Here is a 13,282-nt window from a genome sequence, read left to right on the forward strand (position 1 = left end):
TTATCAAAACCTTTTTTATAATTGAGAAAAAAAACAATTATGTTAGGCAATACTCACAAACCCAATTCCAATTAAGTTGGGACATCGTGTTTAACATAAAAAACTGAATACAATGATGTGCAAATCATGACCAATTTATCTTTAATTGAATATGCTACAAAGACAAGATAATAATGTTCAAACCGATAAACGTTATTGTTTTCAGCAAATAATTATTACATTTGAATTTTATGGCTGCAACACGTTCCAAAGAAGCTGGGCCATGGTCACGTTTACCACTGTTATATCACCTTGTTTGTAGAACAACATTCAAAAAACTTTGGGAACTAAGGACACTAATTGTTTACAGGAAGACTGTGGGCTGATCCCACCGCAGTTGGAAGAACCCTCCGATCCCCTTTATGAAAGGGAGGTAAGGGTTGAGGGAGAGAGGAAGGGGACCTAAGGAGCCGATGTTAGACAAATCGACTTGCTATTTGTGACACAACAATATGTTGTCAAGTATATACGGTTCGAATATGTTGTGTTTCAGATAGAGCTGTCATTAATTCATTCATTCATCTTCCTAACCGCTTGATCCTCACTAGGGTCGCGGGGGGTGCTGGAGCCTATCCCAGCTGTCTCCGGGCAGTAGGCGGGGGGCACCCCGAATCGGTTGCCAGCCAATCGCAGGCCACACAGAGACGAACAACCATTCGCACTCACACTCACACCTAGGGACAATTTAGAGTGTTCAATCAACCTGCCATGCATATTTTTGGAATGTGGGAGGAAACCGGAGCACCCGGAGAAAACCCACGCAGGCCCGGGGAGAACATGCAAACTCCACACAGGGAGGCCGGAGCTGGAATCGAACCTGGTACCTCTGCACTGTGAAGCCGACGTGGATAGAGCTGTCAAACATATCAAAATATTTCATCGAATTAAGAATGCAAATATCAAAATTAACCCTAATTAACTAAAAGTTAATCGTGATTACTCACACATTTTTTATCGTTTCTGAATTTCCTTTTATATTTTTTTGTCCTATTTTTTCCCGTTTTAAAGCTCTCATCAACATGAAATCCTGAATCAGTTTTCAATGTGCAAAATGCAAATATTTACTGAAACAACGATTTTCAATTTTACACTTGCAGCAGTTAGTCACACATAATCTCTCACACAATATTACTGTCTATTATGCCTATTTTGCCACACAACAGCTCCTTTAACAGCTCTAGGGGATCAAAACAGAGCAACATAAAATGATAAAGTGCACATCTAAAGTAAACAAGTACTCAGCCTATAGTGGATTTAAGCCATGGTTCCATACTTCGTTTTTCTCAAGTTTGCTTTGAACATAAGATAAGATAAGATAAGATAGATAAGATAAGAAAAACCTTTATTAGTCTCACAATGGAGAAATTCCCAATTCACAGCAGCAAAGTTATGAAAGTAAGAAGTAGAACAACAAAATATAGGAGCTGCTGGAAAGGCAGCCACTCTCGCGGCGCCATTTTGAAGTCAAAATAACAAAAATAACACAAGACAACACATAGGACACAGACAGTCGTTCAATCTTCACCAATTTTCTGCATACACTTTGTTGTCTGAAGCAGTTCTAGATGAAAGAGGAGAGGATCAAAGTGTCCTTTCTCCAGTGGATCAGAGACGTCATGCTGAAAATGTGCACACGTCTGCTACAAGCTAAGTTTTGAAAGCAAACACAAAGCTGTAGCATCCATTGACGAAAAGAGATTAGTTCACTTCTCCTGTCCCACGTAATCCGCTTCAAACTCCAAGCCGCGACTCCCAGCTCCAAATCCGCATCGGCACTCCGCGCCAACGCTCCTTTCTTCTCATCGTCGGCTCCTCAAGACCTCCATCCATCCAGCCGCAGACCATTCAACAGCACCGATCTCTCCGCTGAACAAAGCGGGGCTGTGAAAAATGCTGCCCATTACAGGCGCAAGACACAAGCGCCCCGGGACTGTCCAGCAACGACAGCAACATAGCAGTCTATGTTGATTCTGTTGGTCCTTCTTGCGCGGAAGTCTCTTAATGGTTTTGTGCAGACATCATTTCAGATGACTACACTTGGATCTTATTTTCAGCGTAGTCTCGACCACTGCACTGCTGAACTCTCAACGTGCCTCAGCGCACAGTCACTGTCAGACGAACACAGAGAAGCTCCACCCACTGTATTTATACGGACACGGAACACTGTAACCTTCCACACAAAATAGTTCCAAACATGAAACAATCGCGTCAGTGGCATACATCGTACTCAACAGGCCGCCTGCTCTTTAGTCACCTGAGGCTCATCAACCTCGTCTCTTATTTCTCTCCCCAAACAGCATCTTCTCCCACTTAGTGTACCTTAGCCTTCTCCGCTACGTACAATCTCTGTACACAGCTTGTAATGGAGGCTCGCTGGTAATCCGTAATGGAGTCGTTAGATGCAATGCGAATGATTTCAGCTTGAGTCGAGCTGTGGACAAATTGACAGGCTTGCATGCAGTAGCCATACATTTCGCTATGGCTTCAGCAAATTTGTTCTTCGTCATGTCATCCATTTTCTTCGCTTTGAAATGATCCATAGCTGTCTGTCTTCGACGAGGGGGCGGAGTACTGACATCAGCTGTGTGCTTGGCCATAAGTGGTATTTCAGACTCGACGTGCTATGATGATAGCTCAGTTTACGACTGCAAAACATGCAGGTAACTTTGGTCTTGTCAGCAGAACAATATGGCAACTTTTTAAAAGTAAACTTTCCATTCCTAAACTCTTTAAGTATATGTTTTCGGTGTCTCGTGCTGCCGTGGCTGGCAAAACAGACATGGGCGTGGACTTCTGCAGAGCGCATGTTGTTTTGTTCCTGGTTTATTTATAGGGCAACGTAAAATCCGCTGTGACGTGTGCCACGTTAATCTCACGAGAAAAAATTTAATCATGTTAAAAGTCATTTAAATTAATGCCGATAAAAATGCGCTAAACTGACAGCTCTAGTTTCAGAAGATTCTTTGTCCATATTCTCAATTTCACAATTACCAGCGGCTAAAATAGCATAGCTTGTTGAAAAAAATTCTGCCCAGTTCCTCCGGTCCATTCAATTGAATGGGAGTTAGCCACGCCTTTTAATATATCCACACCTCATGATAATCGCCCATGTACGATTTCTGTAGCAACTCGCTATCTTTTTGTGGATTAAAAAAATCATACAATGCCGCATTTTGCACGGGGAGCATCAAAACGACCTAGGTTGGCATAGTTCATATCACTGGGAGTCCACACATTACATCGTCATGTCATGCATCTGTGCATATACTGTATAACCATTGTCAAGTACAGGGTTAATGGTTGCCTTGTTTTCAAGCCATGCAACACATCCGTCCATTTTCTGAACACTGATGCTCACAAAGGTCGTGCATGGACAAATTGGTACACGATGACACAGATTGATGCGGTTAACATACACACGCTAACACAAATACTTTTGATGTGGCATAAATTCATCTGTCATCAAAGCACATTACAGTACAATGTGAATTTAATACATTTTGATTATTGATGATTGCTGACTTTGTTAATGTTTTCGTACTGTATGTCTGCCAGTAACTTCTAATAATAGAGAAAAAATACACTTTCCAATCTTTTGGATTGATTTTGTGTTTTATCTTTAAAAAATATATGCTTCATCTTCGCACACATCATTTTTATTACATGAACTCTGAAGGTTCTTCCATTTTGAACAGGACAGATGAATTTCGTCTTCTTCTTGTCTAGATTATTTGGTGGTTGGCAAACCAACGTTTGGTGCACCTCCGGGACTTGGAAAATATGGAGCAGTAACAAAGGCAGCAATGAAATGGGAAAAAAACAACAACAACAAAATCCTACTTGTTAATTTATTTTCCCTTAAATAACTAATTGTTTTTTTTTCCCCTGAACTTTGGTTGTTGATGTGGATCCAAGAAGATTTCGAATGCAAGTTGATTTCTCTTTTCAACCGCCATCAGTCTTTTCCTTATGCTCTGCAGTCCATTAGAACATGCTATGGCTAACGAGACATGTCATAGTTTGCTGGCAAGCAACAGGCTATGAGTCATTGTTGCAAGCTCGCTTAATGTGTCATATCGTGTTTGACATTCAATTTTAGTCAAATCTGTATTATAGATATCTGTTATTGTAATTATTGCTATACTGTATTCAGTATTTGTAAAGTAACACAATTTATTTTTGGCTCTTACATCTGTTGTCCTCACACATTCCAAATTTGAATGTACCCATACTTCCTTCCCTGAAAGGTTAGTGATGCCATGCCATATAAGTTGGACTTTTTTTGCAGCTGAAACAGGTAAATTTAAATGTAAAATTTTTATGTAGCATTATAATTTTTATGTTCTTAATAAAATGTTTTTTGTGTGTGTGGTGAGATGGGGAAGTGCACAATATCGTTTTTTGATGTAGCCAAGCTTTTGTCTTTTTAGTCAAGTGCACAATTTTGGGGTGGGGTGGATTCATGTGTTTAATTATTATTCCACGAATTAATCAGAAAACCGTGTTTAGACCAACAGGGCACAAAGAACATGTTGAAAGGAAAATGTTTGACTTGACTTGCACTTCGATACATTTTTCACCTTGTAATGCTTTCACTTTTATACTTTAAGTACTGTAGTTTTAAAACCATTAGTTTTATACTTTTACTGAAGTAAAAAGCCGGAGTTGATAATTAAACTTCTAATGGGTTTTTTAAATCGCAGTATATATACTTCTGCTTGAGTAATGAACAAAAGTACTTTAGACACCTCTGGATATAAACTTTAGTTCGTTACGACATGCCTCTCAGAGTTGCGTGTCTGCAGCTTCAGCTTCAGCTGCTTGCTTATGGCAACAATCCATATTTGTGGACAACATAATATAATGATTCCTGTACATTGGCCTCCATACAGTTGCACACAGCACCATACGATTACAGCAAGGCAAGTTGGAATAACCTTCAATACGTCAGAATATTTTTGTGCTCTCTTCATCAAAAGTACTGTATTAACACAAGCTAACGTTGACAAAAAGGTCATGTTCAGTAAAAATCGATGAAGAAAAACCAGGCGTCTGCAGCGCGCCGCGTCATGTCTGATGCTTCCGCCCCTCAGTTCCGCCTTCGTGCGTGAACCATTTGTCAGAAGTTCAGGAACAGCTCCTGCAAAACATTGGACGGCATCTCATGTCCATCACATAAACAACGTTGGCATTTTACAATGCCCTCGACCCCTCGTCTACAAAGACACCGTGCAGCCTCATGAAATAATAATAATAATAGTAAGAAGACATTAGTAGTTAATCAAATTATATTCGTCAGAAGTATCCAATATTTGAGTTTGTTGCCAAATGTTAAACAGAAAAAAGTGATTCTGGAAAACGCCTTTAGTTTTATGTTAATTAAAACCGAGTGTAAAGTAAAACGTAAAAGTGAAAGTCAAATACGTTTGTAGGCATTTTATGATTTCTGATTTAGAATCTAGGCATTGTCGTCTTTTAATGTATTTAAAACTAAATTCCAAATCGTCGACCCATTCTTCCTGAAAAGAAAAGGGGATTACGGATGCGGAAGTAGGCGTCACTTTGGATCGAAGTTCGAGAGGTTCTATTGAACGCGAGAGGGAGGGCGGAGTCAGTTTTAAAGCTGCTTGTCTCGGAGGAGCTACTGTATTGAACCCGGGGATACTTTACCACTTCAAGTCTAGTTTCGTTGTTGCTGTTTCCCTCCCATACGGACCTTTATTGTGGATTCTCACTGAACTTTACGTTCATTCCCATTTACTCGACACGACGGGGAGATCCAACTCAAATACCGGACATTGACACCTAAACAACCTATTCTGCCGATTTAAACAGAGTGAAGATCAACTCGGCAACGGCCGTTTGGATTCAGGTGGGCAGAGTATTGCTATCCATCTAGTTTCTAGACCAGTCACCCTGTTCGGGGTCACGCGAGAGTGTGTGACTTTTTTATAGAGGGACACACAGTTGTTGGTTTACTGACAAGTGAAACAGCACAGTGTTCCTCCGAACCACCTGTTTCTCTTCTTGCACATTGAACACGTACAAGTCAGGACGTTCATCGGTACCGCAACATTGCTAACGAGCTAGCCTTCTCCTAAAACTTAGCCACAGTAGCAACTTTCACCTGTGCGATGGCAATATGATATGGCGTGTTTTTGATACATGAGGATAAGCGATACAGCGAATTGTGTGTGTGAGAGAGAGAGAGAGAGAGAGAGATATGTGTGTGTATGTGTGTGTGTGTGTGTGTGTGTGTATATATATATATACAAAGTTCAGTGTATATACACACACACACACACAGTATATATTCGCTGTATCGCGTATCCTCATGTATCAAAAACACGCCATATCATATATATATTGAGAGAGAGAGAGAAAGAGAGAGAGAGAGAGAGAACCACAAATTGAAAAGCCTACTTTCTGAGGCACTTGCCACTCACGGGGCTTCTAGTATCGTATCGTCATCACTCCGCCACCAACTTACTGCGCCCTTGTTGTTTGACACAGTTAACCTGGACGCACCATTTATACAGTAATAGCGACTGGAAACACTTGTTTTTCATAACGATAACAAACGTTGGAATGGACAATACTGCTCAGCAACTGTAGTACGCTGGAAGAGGGCGTTGAGTAGTTGTGGTAAATGTTGCATAATGTCGGAAACGTACTCGGGTAAGGTGTGTCTCCCCAGCAGGTATGCTGCTTCGTCCTTTGGGACGACAGTGTAGTTTCAGGTTACTGCGTAATTGTATTTGGTGATGGTGTTTCAACAAACGATTACGTGATTCTCCAAAGATACCCCATCATTGGATGGGGTATCAACAACAAACAAACAAATCGTTTGTTTGTTTTTGCAGGAAATGCACAGAAAATCTCAACTTCAACCTAAACAATGTGCTGTGTTATACAGGTACTACTAATTTATTAATAATAATAATAATAATACATCACATTTGTAAGCGCCTTTCACAACACTCAAGGACACTGTACAGCCAAGACCAATAGTAAAACACACATAAAATAATAAAGAAAGAAAGAAAGAAAGATTTAAGGCGGGTAGGCAAGTCTGAATAGGTGGGTTTTGAGCTGGGTTTTGAATAAGGAAAGAGAGTCAATATTACGAATGTTGGGAGGAAGTGAGTTCCAGAGTTTGGGGGCAGAGCGACTGAAGGCTCTGCACCCCATTGTACTGAGACGGGCAGAGGGTAGAAAAAGGTGGAGGGAGGATGAGGACCTGAGTGAGCGAGAGGGAATGGAGATTTGAAGAAGATCTGACAGATAGGGGGGCGCAAGGTTATGGATGGCTTATGATTTATATATTGGAAATTCAAATTGAGGCCAGCGGTGTGAAAAATTACAAACACATAATCTTCACGAACCCTCAAATTATCATCAAATTATGATGACATAATTCACACATATTGGGTGGCCTTAGGAAAAAAAGGGACAGTCTAAAATCACTTATTGTAAAAAAATTGTAACATGCTTCGTATCAGAAAACTGGCACCAATCATTTTCAAAATTCACATGCACATATCTACCGACTTCAACCTTTAAAAATATCAAAACAATCGTCACAGTATTTTGGATTTTATGGCCATTAAGCTTTTTCTTCCCCATATAGGTTTCCTGGAGAGAATTCATGTGGCTTAGTCTAAGAAAACCAATTGCCACCAAAATTCATCTGCACATCTCCACCCATGCCCACACCAATCTCATTAAATACCAAAACAATCGGATGTTGTGGGTGTTAACTGTTTTGTTGTGTGCGGTGTGTGTGTATGTATATACAGTCAACTCAACTCAACTGTAGTTACAGAGCACTTTCAAACAGCCATCGCTGCATACATTGCTGACAAAAATTGAGGGATATTTGGCTTTCAGGTGAAATTTCAGGATGAGCCTAAAATGCATTAAAACCTTTACAGACGAATTTCATGTCACCTTCCCTAAGCTTTTGAATGCACATGTCCAACTTGTAGATGTTTCAGTACTTGCACAAGTTATTGTTCTCTCCCGAGGAGCTTAACGGCAAAATTCACAACAGGTGTTTGATCCTTGAATCAACCAATAAATGTCCTGGTTCAATTTTAGCTGATGTTTAAACAGTCGTCCTCATCATGCTGTTCACATTTTGACATCATGAGACCAAGACGACACCTAACAACAGGACCTTGCCACTGTGAAGCTTCAAACTGGATGCTTGCAGACGCAAGTGGAGCTTAGAGTGTCATAAAGATGTGTGGAAAAAGATACAGAGAGACTGGAAGAGTCACTGAAAGATGAAGAGCTGGACGTCCTTTGGCCACATTCCATGCTGATGACTGCTACATTGTGAACAATTCCATGAGAAACCGAATGATTAATGCCATTCAACTCCAGGGGCATTTAAGGGAGCTGAGAAGTCCTTTAAATGCTCACGTCAGACCATCAAAACCATTTACAATAGCGTGGTCTGCGTGCTCGACAACCTGCAAGGGTACTTGACCACACCACCATGTATGGACCAGCAAGCGTTTACGTTGGATGAGAGACCAGTGGGCCTCAAGGCTGTCCTTTGATGAAAGTTGATTTATGTTGAGCAGAAACGATGGCCGCCAACGATGTTGGAGACTTCAAGGAGAGCGCTATGCATCAGCCACTGTTGTCACCTGACAAGCCTTTGGTGGTGGTGGTGTTACAATGTAGGCAGGTGTGTCTGGCCTGCACTTTCTTCAGACCTGAATTCTATTGTAAACCTGTGGGATGATTTATTGAGACGATGAATTTTTTTAGTTGTGCTGTACACACCCTTGTTGTTAACTTTTGTTTCAATGAATTGCTTGAGATGAGGAAATCACCAGTGCATCCTTCTACTTAAATATTCTACTTTCATGATATGATATCAATGGCGCGTGAACCTTTGACATTTTTCATAAATTTCACCTGAAAGCAAAATATCCCAAACTTTTTGTGAGTAGTTGTGTGTGTGTGTGTGTGTGTGTAGGGCGGGCCGGTGGTTGCCTGATTAGCGCGTCGGCCTCACAGTGCAGAAGTGCAGGGTTCGATTCTGGCCCTGGTCTTCTGGTGTGGAGTTTGCACGTTCTGCCTGTACCGGCTTACCGGTTTTCTCCAGGTACTACGGTTTCCTCCCACATCCCAAAAACATGCGTGGCAGGTTAATGGAACACTCGAAATTGTCCCTAGGTGTGAGTTAAGGGTGTGGAAAATAATCGATATTAATCGATACATCGATGCGCACGTGCGCGATCCGAGTGCATCGGCTCATTCACTGGGTACGACGCGATTGACGGGTGAAATCGCGATTCATCACGATGCATTGATGGGTATCGGTAAAATCCGATTCAAGCGCCGTTTTATTCATGTTAAACGTCACTTATCTGCCCTTTCCTTGGCGCAATGAATGCACCGTCATTGCTTTGCGTTTTGTGTTGAATATGGACGGTAGCCGTGCGTCACATACAGTCCAGTACACAACGAGCGAAACATTATGGAAGTTAGCGCACGCAGCAGCAAGGAAACTACTATATTTAATGCAGCCGCAACATTCAAATCTTATGTTTGGAAATACTACGGCTTCGAAAAGAAAGACGGAAAGCTTGATAAAACCTGCGTAATTTCCAAGGAATGTTGCACTAAGAAGCCATACAACGGCAGAACCACAAATATGCAGACCCACTTAAAACGATGGCACCAGATCACCGACAAGTTTCCCTCCCGCTCCCCCGCTTCCACGCCCAGTTCCTCGTCGGACACCGGAGAAACTCTTGGTAAACCAGGTCAGGATCAGAAAAAAATTGCCTCTTATTTTGGGAGTCCCCTTGCAACTCACTGTGACCGCGCAATGGCTATAACTAAGGTCACTGCTTATTTCATATGCAAAGACCTCCAGCCATAGCGTGGTGGACAACGAGGGTTTCAGACAGCTCGTGCACGTTTTGGAACCCACGTATAAAATACCAGACAGGTCTGTGTTCACTTACATATTCCCGATGTGTACAACAAAGTAAGAAGTGAGATTACTGTGTCGCTGAACAGTGCACAAAGAGTTGCACTTACAGTGGATGGGTGGACATATTGCGCTATAGATTCATATATATATATATATATATATATATATTATATTTCATATAAGACACTCGGTGAGAATAGTCTGTTTGTGTTTACACTATAGCAACAGCTGTGAGTCTCAGGTGCCAAATTGTTTACATTTTCTTTGCACAAAACCCAATTGTGAAAGGGCTTAAATAAGTTGTTTTACAAGTTTTACAAGGAATAAAGTGGTATCCTTTTTGTAATACCATACTTTTTAAAAGCTTTTTTTCTTTGCTTATTTGCATCATGTTTAATTGCACAATATCACAACAAATTGCATTGTATCGTATCGGATCGCATTGATTTGAACTTAATGTGTATTGCATCGTATCGCATCGTGACGACGGTGACGTATCGCATCGTATCGCCAGAAAATTCCATGTATCGTTTAAGTATAGCATCGCTGGCAGTGCATCGTGATGTGTATCGAATCGTCCTCAGTGCTGAGATTTGTCACGTCACGTGCCCGCCAGCAGGTGGCGGGTTTTTTCCCTCCGCCATCTGCACACCTGTCCGTAATTTCAGGCTGATTATCCTCCTTTATTAAGAGGCTCCGGCAGTCCTCTCACTGCCGGAGAATTCCTTACCGTGCCATTGCTCTCTCGCGCTATTTCCTCGATTGATATTGCTCGTTGCCTTTTTGCCTTATGGCCACTACTCTTGTTATTCGCGTTGCATCTAAATTGTATTGCTCTAGATTACCGATTTCTGTACTTCCTCGCTCTTTGTTTTTCCGCGAGCGTTTTCGGTTGTTTTTCTAATTTCTTGGTCCTTATTTGACCAGCGTTTTTTGTTACCGTTTTCCCTGTCGGGCTCTTTCTGTTCGTTATTAAAACGTTTTGTGTTTCATACAAGATCTTTTCGTGTCTGCTTTACCTGGGATCCAACCCGTTATTTTGTTGTGCACGAGGCGATCTTTCATCGCCTCGGGCGCAACGTGACAGAATTCTCCGGCCACCATGGATCCCGCAGACCTCGAAAAGATATTGTCCGCTCTTTCCCGACAAGAGCAACAGATGAGTCAGCACGGCCAAGCCTTTTCGGAACTCCGCGGCGCGGTCTCCATGCTGGCTCATCGGTTCGATGAATTAGAACCTCGGTTGGTCCGGGTGGAGGAGCAAGGACCATCTCCCCCCGGGGTTCGTTCAGTCATTCCTGAAGCGCCCTCATATCCTACTATGACGAGGGAGCCATCGCTTCCACACCCCCCTCGCTACGGGGGTGAGCACGGGCAGTGTGGACACTTCCTCCACCAATGCTCCCTCATTTTCGACCAACAACCATCTGCCTTCGCTAATGACGCCGCGAGAGTGGCTTATGTTATGAGTCTGTTGACAGGTCCGGCGGCGTCATGGGCGATAGCAACCAGTGATGCGAAGCCGAACCTCCGTACTTCGTTCCCCGACTTTGTGGCAGCGTTCCGCCGGGTGTTCCACCATCCCGTGCGGGGCAGAGAGGCAGAGGGCCGGCTACTCGCCCTCCACCAGGGAGAGCGATCGGTAGCAGATTACTCCATCGAGTTCAGGATCCTGGCCGCCCATAGTGGATACGGTGATCGGGCGTTGTGTGGCCTGTTTCGCCGCGGACTAAACCCTCAACTCAAGGACGAGCTGGCGACCCGCGACCACAGCACCGACCTAGAGGAGTTAATCGACCTCTCCCTCCTCATGGACAATCGCCTGAGGGAGCGAAGCCGGGAGCGTGGAGGTGACCGGTTCCAGTTCCGGCGTACATCCACGGAGGAACAGATGCAGCTGGGAGGCAAGGATGTTGGTGCGGAGAAGGGAAGGCGTCGTTTCAGCGATCGAGCGACGACTGACAGCATTCAACCATCTCCTCACGCCGCTACCAGCTATCCGGGGTCGTCATTCCATGTCCACCCCGAGAACTGTGAGTCACGACCCCGCGCGTCACCCCCCGAGTCTAGGCGAGTCGACACGCGACCGGGACACCCCAACAGACTTGAGCTCGAGGGGGAGATATTTGGTGGGTCCCGGTCAAGGCGGGTTCGGGCCCTGGTAGACTCAGGAGCGGATGACTGTTTAATGGACACCAATCTCGCGTCCGAGCTGGGTTGTTTTTTGGAGGAATTGATAGATAAAAAGCGGGTTCGTGATCTTGATGGGCGTCTCCTGGCGGTAGTAACGCATAGAACGGAGCCGCTAAAACTTCTACTCTCCGGCAATCATATCGAGCATCGCCGGTTTTACGTAATGCGGTCCCGCAACGCTCCGATCATCCTCGGATTAACCTGGCTAAAGACACATAACCCCGTGATTTCCTGGGCACGCCCGGCAATAGATAGCTGGGGCCAGTATTGTTATCAGCACTGTCTACAATCGGCCGTCGGGAAGCACGAACGTGTCACACCCCCCGAGGAGATCTGCCTTGACGGAGTGCCGGATTGCTATCGGGATCTTAAGGAGGTGTTCAGCGAGGATCGTGCACGCTCCTTGCCCCCACACCGCCCCTACGATTGCGCTATAGACCTGCAGGCGGGCGCTCCGTTGCCGACCTCGCGGCTGTATCAGGTGTCCCAACCCGAGCGCGAGGCGTTGACGGAGTACATCAACAGCTGGCTCGCAGCAGGTCTCATTAGACCATCGCGTTCACCTTTGGGGGCGGGTTTTTTCTTCGTAGGGAAGAAGGATAAGACCCTGCGACCCTCCGTAGACTATCGTGGATTAAATGAAATTACTATTAAAAATAGATACCCGCCTTCGTCCCATTACAATCATCCACCATTTTCTCCAAATTAGATTTACGCAGCGCTTACCACTTGGTTCGCATCCGGGAGGGTGACGAGTGGAAAACAGCTTTTAAGACCCCTCTGGGTCATTTCGAATACTTGGTTATGCCTTTTGGGCTGACAAACGCTCCTGCCGTGTTCCAGAACCTTATCAACGACGTTTTAAGGGACATGATTAACATTTTTTGTTTCGTTTATCTTGACGACATTTTGATTTTTTCCCGGTCATTACACGAGCACCAGCAACACGTTAGGCTGGTGCTACAACGTCTACTAGAAAACCGGCTCTTCGTCAAGGCAGAAAAGTGTGAATTCCATGTCCCCGTCATCTCCTTCCTGGGTTCATTATCGAACAGGGCAGGTTAAGAGCGGACCCCATTAAGACGCGTGCAG

General features: G+C 43.8%; 1 protein-coding gene across 4 annotated transcripts in view; it reads left to right on the forward strand.

Moving 5' to 3' along the window:
* The first annotated feature begins 5,632 nt into the window (after positions 1-5,632).
* The window catches only part of LOC127604130 (LLGL scribble cell polarity complex component 2-like), a 75,195-nt gene continuing 67,545 nt past the window's right edge, over positions 5,633-13,282 (forward strand). For all 4 annotated transcript variants that reach the window (XM_052071051.1, XM_052071050.1, XM_052071052.1 and 1 more), the window contains exon 1: positions 5,633-5,911. The gene's annotated coding sequence lies outside the window, so the exon portion shown is untranslated. The remainder of the gene's footprint in view (positions 5,912-13,282) is intronic.

The sequence above is a fragment of the Hippocampus zosterae genome, chromosome 7, assembly GCF_025434085.1.
Source record: "Hippocampus zosterae strain Florida chromosome 7, ASM2543408v3, whole genome shotgun sequence".
Classification (NCBI taxonomy): Eukaryota; Metazoa; Chordata; class Actinopteri; order Syngnathiformes; family Syngnathidae; genus Hippocampus; species Hippocampus zosterae.